This window comes from Cryptomeria japonica, chromosome 8 (genome assembly GCF_030272615.1).
Source record: "Cryptomeria japonica chromosome 8, Sugi_1.0, whole genome shotgun sequence".
In the NCBI taxonomy this organism is placed as follows: Eukaryota; Viridiplantae; Streptophyta; class Pinopsida; order Cupressales; family Cupressaceae; genus Cryptomeria; species Cryptomeria japonica.
The window spans coordinates 389,072,002-389,082,467 of record NC_081412.1 but is presented as its reverse complement, the minus strand read 5'-3'; positions in this window follow the sequence as shown (position 1 = coordinate 389,082,467).

Here is a 10,466-nt window from a genome sequence, read left to right as displayed (position 1 = left end):
TGTAGTCAGTGAGGCTCCTATTGTGATGAGAAGTGTGCTCTAGGCTGTAAGCCTTCCTGCAAGTGCAGGCCCATCATATATTGTAATATCTCTTCATGTGGCTAGTGAATTGATATTGTGGGTCACAAATCCCACCGTGGTTTTTCCTCATTGAGGTTTTCCATATATAAATGTGTGTGTTATGGTTCTCATTTACATATGTTTGGCTTATTGGTTGTCTTACTTCTTTCAATTATGTTTATACTGGTATACCAGTTGGTGTATGTATATTTTGTTAAGGCTAAAAACTTCTATTCCAGTATAACACTGATTCACCCCCCCTCTCAGCATTATTGGTTTCCAACAATTGGTATTAGAGCCTTGTGCCTTAAGGAAGTTTAACAGCTTGAGGAAGATCCTCAAACCGGAATCATTGAATATGGATTTGGAGAAGAAGCTTGAGATGGCACTTGAAGATTATGATGCTAAAGATTGAAGAACTTAAACGTACAAGATGAGTTGAATTCTGCTAAAAAATTTATTCTTGTCCTACAAGAGAGACTTTCATTTGCTCAAGCTAAAAAGCAAGAATTTTTGCAAAATTAGGATGATGAAGAGAAAAATACACTTAAGGAGCAATGTAAGAAATTGAGTTAGGAGAACATGGTTATAAAGAATGAAATGCAAACTATGACTATGAGGTTATCCAAGGATATTGAGGACAGAAAGAGAAAGGAAGAAAATCTTGTTGTATCCCTGAAGAATAAATTTGAAGAACGTGGTAGGCTGACTCATGAAAATGAGATATTAAGTTCTAATTTGGTACAATCACGAAGAAATGAGAAAGAGCTTGAGAGACAAATGACAGTACTAAGAGATGATTTAACTGCTACAAGTGAGTACAAAGAAAAATTCAAGATCAGTTCAGCACAACTTGATGAGTTATTGAAGAGACAAAGGCAGATTGTGTTACGTCCCAGAGACAACTGAGAGGGGGGGTGAATCAGTTGTCAAATAAATTCAAACCAAAATAACTTAACCAACTTTAAAGCTTAATACTGGTAAACCAAACGTTTATGTCGGTAGACATTTTTATCAGTTAATTATAGTATCGGTAAAGATTAATGCATGAAATAGAAATACAACAATATCCACAACACATAACACCAATATTTCTACGTAGAAACCCTGTAAGGAGAAAAACCATGATGGGAAACCTTACTCACAATTAGATGATACTACTAAAGATTGATAGTTCTGATACTTAATATAAGTACAGATCCGATAGCCAACAAGATGAGAGGGGGGGGTGAATCATACAAACTTAATCATCAATGAAAACATCATATTCTACCTCGTAACATATATCAGTCATAGAATAAAAACTGTCAAACATGCAAACTCAAAAGCATATGAACAATATAAACCTCATAACACTAGATTTAATGTGGAAATCCAAATAGGGAAAAACCACTATGGGATTTCAGACCCACTAAGAAATATACTCTTCTAGAGTATGCTTGATTAAAAGCCAATCCTATTAAAGATTACAAAACAAATTGCTAGATGTGACCCGATTAAGGGATTTCCCTCAGATCTGTTAGGGTCTTCACTTTGTTAGAAGTGACCTTGTCAAAGGATTTCAAACACTCATTTTGAATGTCACCTTGTTAGAGGATCTACTTATAAGACTGTTAAGTCCACTCGGTTAAGAGATTTCCTATTACTTTCACAAGCTAACAGTAATACAATCTATCTACAACTTCACATCTAAAATGCTAAAGCAGATTCTTATTTGTTCAACATAATCTAGACATAGAACTAATCTTGTCTATCTTCTGGGCATCAATACTCTATTATTCCAACAGGTCTTCAAGCTTCTATGCTCGGTGATCACTATGTAGCATCCCTGTGCATACACTTGCCCGCATCCACTGTTTATCAATAGTTCCTTATTTATAAACAATCATCTAACTGCTTAATCTCCTTGATCACATTTCCCATGATCAAACATAGCCATCAGATCTTCAATCTTGTCTAGGTTCATTGTATCTTACGATCTGAAAAATGTTTTACCCTGCCTCAAAACTTGCACAATCATCTTGGAACTTGTGTTAGGGTAATGCGGCTCAATTTGAGCTGTAGATCTTCTTGCCGACTTTCCATTGCCTTAGATTTGTTAACAAATTTCCTCCACGACTTGCCAATCATTGATCCGCTCTAGCTCATCAGCTTCTTTCATTAAATATCACATGTAAACATTCAATGCATTCTGTTATAGCTCAGTTACAACTCGGTGAATACTAAACTTTACTCGGTAGACATTCTGTCTTCATTAACCGACTGCGATAACCTTAGGGTTTACCGACTAGGTTCTTTGCCTGATAACATAGTGTAGTATTAACCTTTACATTTTACAACATATGTATGATGTTAAAACAATCTAAAACATCAAGATCTCATCATTGTCTGACTCGGTAGAGTTGCCCATTGAATAACTTATCCGTTTATTCATCATATTCTTTCCTGTGTCTTTACCGACTTCTTTATAATCTTCATATCATATTTCTTAAGATATGGCAACATCATACTGAATTAGAAAATCAATTTCTTGACATCAATGACAAAATAATAATATCAAGACAGTAAAACATCTTTAATCAGTTATGTCCATAATCATCAACAACCTTTTCAATATCCTTGTTATATTGCCAACAATCTCCCCCTTTGGCATTGATGGCAAAACCAATTGATTTGACCGTTAAGAATTCGGATTGTTGTGATTCTGAAATGCTGAAATGCTCTCCCCCATACATCAGACTTCTCTTCTCAATCTTCTCCTCCTGGTAGTCTTCTCCTCCTTGGGTAGGTCTTCTCCCCCTTTGACAACAATGCCAAAATGAAAAGAACTAAAACATAAGTTGTTTCTGTAAGAAGTTATTTCCTGCTGATGTGTATCAACTAAGTCTCGGTCAGAGCATTTGTTTACAATTCCTATTCCCTGTATCATTTTCTGTATATCCCAATATTGTTCCAGTACACTTTCAGAAAAGCATTCTTAAAGTGTATCACTCCAGCATCAGCTCCCTAAAGGATATTCAATAGATTCATCGAAGTGATGCTTTCACCGAACTCAGTCAGTGAGTAAGAGATAGGGGTAGGACCCCTAACTTACTTCTGAGATATTCAAAAGTGTCCTTTGGTAGTGGCTTGGTGAAGATATCAGCTATTTGTTCCTTTGTGTTAACATATTCCAACACCACTTTCTTTTCATGAGCTTCTTCTCTAAGATAATGATATTTGATAGATATGTGCTTTGTCTTAGAGTGCATAACAGGGTTCTTTGAAATATTAATGGCACTTGTATTATCACAGAATATAGTTACTGGCTCGGTAACTTTCTCATTTATACCTTCCAACAATTGTTTGATCTATGCAATGTTGGTACAATTCAGTGCTATAGCAACATATTCAGCTTTGGCTGTTGACTGAGAAACACATCCTTGTTTCTTGCTAAGCCAACTCACTAGTCTTTCTCCTAAGAAGAAAGCTCCTCCACTTGTGCTTTTCTTGTCATCAATGTTCCTTGCCCAATCAGCATCAGTATAGACTTTCAAATCAAAACCATTTCCTTTCTGATATACTAAGCCATAATCTTCAGTGCCTTTCAAGTATCTAAAAATTCTTTTGATTGTTGTCATGTGTATTTCCTTAGGATCTGCAGAGAATCTTGCAACAACATATTGTAGTTTTCCAATTATGGATCGGTAGAGTGTCTCATCAACAGATGCAGATTCCTCATTCTTTAATAGTTTGCAGTTTGTATTCATAGGAGTACTTACTAGCTTTGAATCCTCCATTCCAAATTTTTTCAAGATTTCCTTTATGTATTTAGATTGAGTAATGAAAATTTCATTTTTCATTTGCAATATCTATAAGCCTATAAAATACTTTATCTCACCGATTAATGACATCTCAAATTCTTTGCTCATTTCATTACCAAAGTTCTTGCATAAAGAGTCATTTCCACAAAATATAATATCATCAACAAATATTGCTAAGATTAGTATTCCATTTTCATCATTCTTCATGTACATGTTGTTGTTCTCACTTGTCCTTATAAAACCAATCTTAATCAAATAAGAGTGTAGTCTTTCATACCATTCTCTAGGTGCTTGTTTTAGACCATATAAAGCTTTGTTCAATTTACATACCTGATCTTTATTATTGTCTTCAACAAATCCTTTAGATTGTTCAATGAAAACTTCTTCTTCTAATATTCCATTCAGAAATGCAGATTTGACATCCATTTGATATACCTTGAAGTTTTTGAAAGCAACATATGCTAGCAATGTTCTAACTCCTTCAAGTCTGGCAACAGGTGCAAAAGTCTCACCATAATCAATTCCTTCTTCTTGGGCATAACCTTTGCAAACCAATCTTGCTTTGTTCCAAATGACCTCTCCTTTCTCATTTAGCTTATTTCTGAAGATCCACTTTGTACCGATTACATTTTTGTCCTTAGGTCTTGGGACTAGTGTCCATGTGTCATTCTTCTTGATTTGAACAATCTCTTCAGTCATAGCATTTATCCAATCTTCACTGTTGAATGCCTCTTTTACTATTCTTGGTTCAAATTCAGATATCAAACATGTGTTCTGTCTCCGTTTGTTTCTTGTCATCACTGGATCATCCTTATCTCCTATAATCTGACTTGGTGCATGATGTCTTCTGACATATTTGGCTAATACAGGCTCGGTAGGCTCTGTATGATCCTCTTCATCACTCGGTAACTGGATATCTTCCTCATTTCCTTCAACAGTTATCTCGGTAGGACTTTTCGGTTGCACATAGACAAATTCATCATAGTCTTCTAGTTCTTTGGAATTCCTGACATCAGTTCTTTCTGCAAATTCATTAATTTTCACATTTGCACTTTCTACTATTTTGTTAGATGATTTGATCAGACATTTAAATGCTTTGCTTCTAGAAGAATATCCTAGAAATTTTTCTTCTTCACTTTTCTAATCAAACTTGCCATTTCTATCATCTTTATGAACATAGCATTTGCTTCCAAAGATCTTAAAATAACTTCCATTAGGTTTCTTGCCATACCAGATTTCATAAGGTGTCTTCAAAGTACCTTTCTTCAATTGAACTCGGTTCAAGGTGTAAATAGCTATGCTTATTGCTTCTCTCCAAAATTTTTGTGGAACCTTCTTCTCAACCATCAATGTTCTAACACAATCCACAATAGATCTGTTTCTTCTTTTAGCTATTCCATTCTACTGTGGAGTCCTCGGTGCAGAGACTTGTCTTTTAATACCATGATCATTACAAAATAGGTTGAACTCATCAGATGTGAACTCTCCTCCTCTATTTGATCTAAGACATTTCAGTTGTCTTCCTGTTTCATTTTCAACTCTAGCCTTGTACCACTTAAACATTTGAAAAGCTTCTAATTTTTCTTTTAAAAACATTACTGACATCACCCTTGAATGGTCATCCACAAATAATATGAAATACTTATCGCCATAATAACTTTGAACTTTCATAGGACCACAAAGATCAGTGTGTACAAGATCTAAAATTCCCTTAGAAGTGTAGGACTTACTTGTAAAGTTGGATCTTGTCATCTTGCCCATTTGGCATCCTCAACACATAGCATTCTCAGGTTTTTCAAGACTCGGTAGACCTCTTACTCTGTTCTTCTTACTTATCTTGATCAAATTATCAAAATTAACATGACAAAACCTTTTATGCCATAACTAGGTGTTATCAATCTTTGCATGCAAGCACTTGTTGTGAGTAGAGTCAAGGTGAAATGTATTGCCTTTTGTTTGTGTCCCGGTAGTAGCTAACTTTCCATTTTTGTCATGAACTTTGACAATTCCTTTCTGAAATTCTATTCGGTAACCTGTGTTGTTTAGCTGTGCTACACTCAACAAATTATATTTCAAACCTTCAACCCAATAAACATCATTGCATCTTGCTTTATCGAGAAGTGTTATGGATCCTTTACCTCTTACCAGACATGATCCATCATTACCAAATCTAACATAGCCTCCATCATAATCTTCTAACATAACAAACTTGTGTTTATCTCCTGTCATATGATGTGAGCATCCACTATCTATAATCCAAGAATCATTAGTGTTTATGTGAGATATTAGGGCTTTTTCTTCATACCTTTCTTCATCTGATCCATCCTTGATAGCCATATAAACAACTTCCTCTGTATCAGTCTCATCTAATTTATCATCTTTAGATTCCTCATCAACAATTAAGTAGGTCTTTCTATCTCTTCTTCTGAAGTCTCGGTGATCTCTGTAATGATTATCTTTCTGTCTGTCATCTCGGTAATCTCTCTTTTCAGTGAAATCTTTGTCAGGACAGTTAGAAGCCATATGTCCAATCTTATCACAATTAAAACATTTCAAGGGTAGTTTTCCCTTATACTTACATTTGCCTCTTGGTAACCTTTTGGCCAATAGTGCTTCAAACTCTTCTTGCTTTCTGATTTCTTCATACAGTTTGTGTACCTCCTCCATGTTCTTCTGAAATCTTTCACTTGCTCCACTATGATCTCCTCCAGAGTACTTATACTTTCTTTCATTGTAATCATTAGATTCATTCAGATGAAAAGAACTAAATGCAGATTCAACTTTATTTACCGATGACCCACTGTTATCAAAATTACTTAACTCAAATGCATGTAGCTTACCAATAGTAGCATCGAAGGAAACTGACATATTAGGTATAGACCTCAATTCATTGATTGCAGAGACTTGGATTGCATAGGTAGGTAGAAAGGTTCTTGACAACTTACTTGTCACATCCTTTTCTTCAATAGTTCCTCCTGCTCCCTTGATTTGATTTACAATCTCCTTTAGTCTTGTACTGTGATGGGTTATGTTCTCACCTTCATTCATCCTCATAGATTCAAGTTGTCCTCTTAGACTATCAAATTTTGCTCTTTGAACATGTTCATCTCCTCCATATACAAATATGAGCTTAGTCCACATAGCCTTCGCATCATTGCAGCCTTCTAGATCATTAAACTCAGAATCGGTCAATGCAGATGTTATTTAAATCATTGCTTGAATGTGTTCTTGCTTTGCCTTTATCTCTTCCATATTCAATGGATAGGTGCTCGGTGTAACAAAATCATTCTCTAGATAGTATATAGCATATTATCCAACTCCTGATAGATGGAGCTTCATCCTTTTATGCCATGTAGAGAAACTTGACTTATTCAGATAGGTGCATCCCTCTTATACATATTTGGATCTTTAACTCAAGTGCCTTTAAACTTTGCTTTCAGAGTCCGAAGCTCTGATACCAATTGATAGTTCTGATACTTAATATAAGTACAAATCCGATAGCCAACAAGATGAGAGGGGGGGTGAATCATACAAACTTAATCATCAATGAAAAACATCAGATTCTACCTCGGTAACATATATTAGTCATAGAATAAAAACTGTCAAACATGCAAACTCAAAAGTGTGAGGCCTCACCTCGACTCAGTCTAACATTTAGTGGATTTTATATTTTAGACTATTATGGATACTTTATTTTGATGCATTTTGAGACTTAGAACTTATATGATTTCAGGATTTGGATAACATTGCTATGATTTGATGATTCACTTACATGCTTTATGAGATAGAACACTACATGATTGTTAGATAGGATGATATTGCAATGATAGATGTCGTTATTGAATTTGCAGGACTTTACTCTGAATATAGAACTATGATGTATGTTTAGTTTATGTGAATTGGGATGAAAATTGCTTATGTGAAATTGTTTGATAAAAGATGTATTCAATCTGTGTAGATGAAAATTGTATGCAAGTGATGATGTGCATTTTTATATTTTTGAATTATATTGTATTTGGATATTTGGAAGTACTAATGTGTAAATTGAGATGCGCAGGAAATTTACCATGTGACCATGGAAAATTACGGAGAATCAAACTAGACTTATGTATGTTCGTAAAGCCAGGGTTTGTCTATTTGGAGAGACAACACCCCGTTTGTGTTGTATTTTATTCGTAATAGTATATGCTGCATGAGTGTTAAGTGTTAATTAAATTTTAATGTGTAAAAACCTCAAGAGACAATTTCATGTTTTATTTTTGTAACAGTATTTTATTAGTGTCATTTGACACGTGTGTATTTAAATTTAAATATTTTATTTTGTCTCTTGGTGGGAAAGTGTTTAATTATAATTAATCTTAAATAAAATAATGTGTTGTCAAAAATATTTTGGGAATGTAATATTTGGAGTGGTCAACTTATGTTTGACCCGAAAATAAACTTCAGAGGGGTTTAAAATGGGTTAAATGAACACCTAGGGGTAGTTTATTAGGGTTTCCTAAAGCCCATAAGGTATACCTAGGGGTTAGGGGTAATTTTAGGCAAGTTTCTACTTTATAATGATCTTTTTAACGTTTTAAAAAATGGGCTTTTTTGAGTTGAGCGAAAATTGAAAATTGAAGTTAAATCTAATCAAGATTTTTCCTTTTGGAAGGAGAGTCTTTTTGTATTTTGCTTTCTTTCTTCTTTTTGGTTTTTTTTAGAATCCTGTGAGAACTCAGAGAGTGAGCTTCTTAAGGAAGATTTTTGGAATAGCAGGGTAATCACCCACTCTCCATTTTTGGAGACAGAAGAAAATTTGGAAAGAAAATAATGTTACGGAATAGAGAAATTGAATAAGGGTAGAAGGAAAAAAGATTTGTGGATTGGGCAGCTCTTCATCAGATATCATAATAACCTTTGGGCAGATTAAGGTTGGTTTCAATTTTTACTTTTAATATCTTCTTCTTGTTTATGTCTGGAAGTTGTTTGTATAAGAAATCTGTGTTCTTGAAAGTTTGTGTTTGAAAATCTCTTGGTATTTTTGCCTTATGAAAATGTTGTGTTTTGGGAGTTTTCTCAAGATCTCTTACTCTTGGGAGAGAAGAGGATCTTGAGGGTGGTAGCAGTGACAGCCCTCGAGTGAGAGACTCTCTGTTGAGAGCGATCACAAGGGATCTTTGTGTGACCCTTGCTGCATGGCCTGTTTGTGCAATGGGGGTCATAAGGAGGGATATAAGGCTAGAATGCCTTTGGGGGGCATAAGGAATAAGGGGTTGAGGTTCTTGATATTTTTATTGTGCCATGAGGTGGCTTCTTGTTTATTTCATACTTGCAGTTCTCCTCAGGGTATTTGGTCCACTACCACCCATTGAAAATGTTCATCACCAGAGTGTGGTGCTGTGAAAGCCAAGTTGGGAATGTGTCTGAAAGTGAGTCTGTATGCATTGCTTTCTATGTGTTTGCCTGTTTGTAACCCGTCTAGGATTTGGTTCTCCGAGCTCGGGCGTGGCTACCAGTTAGCCTAGGCTGGGAGGTGAGCACTCCGTGGTCATATTTGTGTTTTCTATTATGAAGGAAAATTCAGAGGAAAGAGAATAGGAACCATGAAAGAGATACAGAAGATTGTTATTGAAGATACTTGAATTCAGTTGCAGATGTTTGCTTAAAGTTGTTATAGGAAATATGCCCCATTCATAGAAAAGAGAAGCAAGTTGTATTTTGTGAAAGTAGATTTGAAGTTTTATTGTTGTGACTATTCAGAGAAAACATTCTGTAAATTGGAAGAATATCTTAGAGATGTTTTAAAAAAGAAAAGCTTGTTATTTCTACTTCTGGTTTATTTGAAAAAGAAAAGTTAATTTGTGTTGCTTGCAAAAGCTTCTTGAATTTTGGAAGAAAATAAAAGAATTGTTTTCATTTAGATTTTACCTATATTTTTTCTTGAGGCAAATAGAAATTTATTAATGTTGGAATTTTTTTAAATATTTTAAATGGAAAAAGTTGTTTTATGTGAATAATATATTAGAAGAAAAAAATCAATGAATTTCTTTATTTCCAGAAAAAAAAGTATAATGTATCTTTGAATAGTATTCTAAATTGTATTTTAGTTAGCATTGATTTAAAAGTTTATTAATTATATATATATATATATATATACATATACATATACATATACATACATATATATATATATATATATATATATATATATATATATATATATATATATATATATATATATATATATATATATATATCTGATTTATCTTAATGCTATTTCCTTTAAATATTTTAGTTTAAAATTTTGCATGTAAATGCTCTTTTTAAAAAAAAATATAAATAAATTTATATTGGAATAAATTTCATCTTTTTAACTATGATTATAAAAGTTATGTAAATATAAATATATACATACATATATATATATATAAATATATATATTTATATATATATATATATATATTTTTATATGTTATATTTTTTTTAAAAAATTTTTTTAAAAAAATATGTTTTGGCCCCCCGCGGACTCCGCTGTGTGTACGCACAGTGGACGGCCGCGCGGCGCCCACTGTGTGCACACGCAGTGGAGCCGCTTGCGGCTCCCACTGTGTGGGCACACAG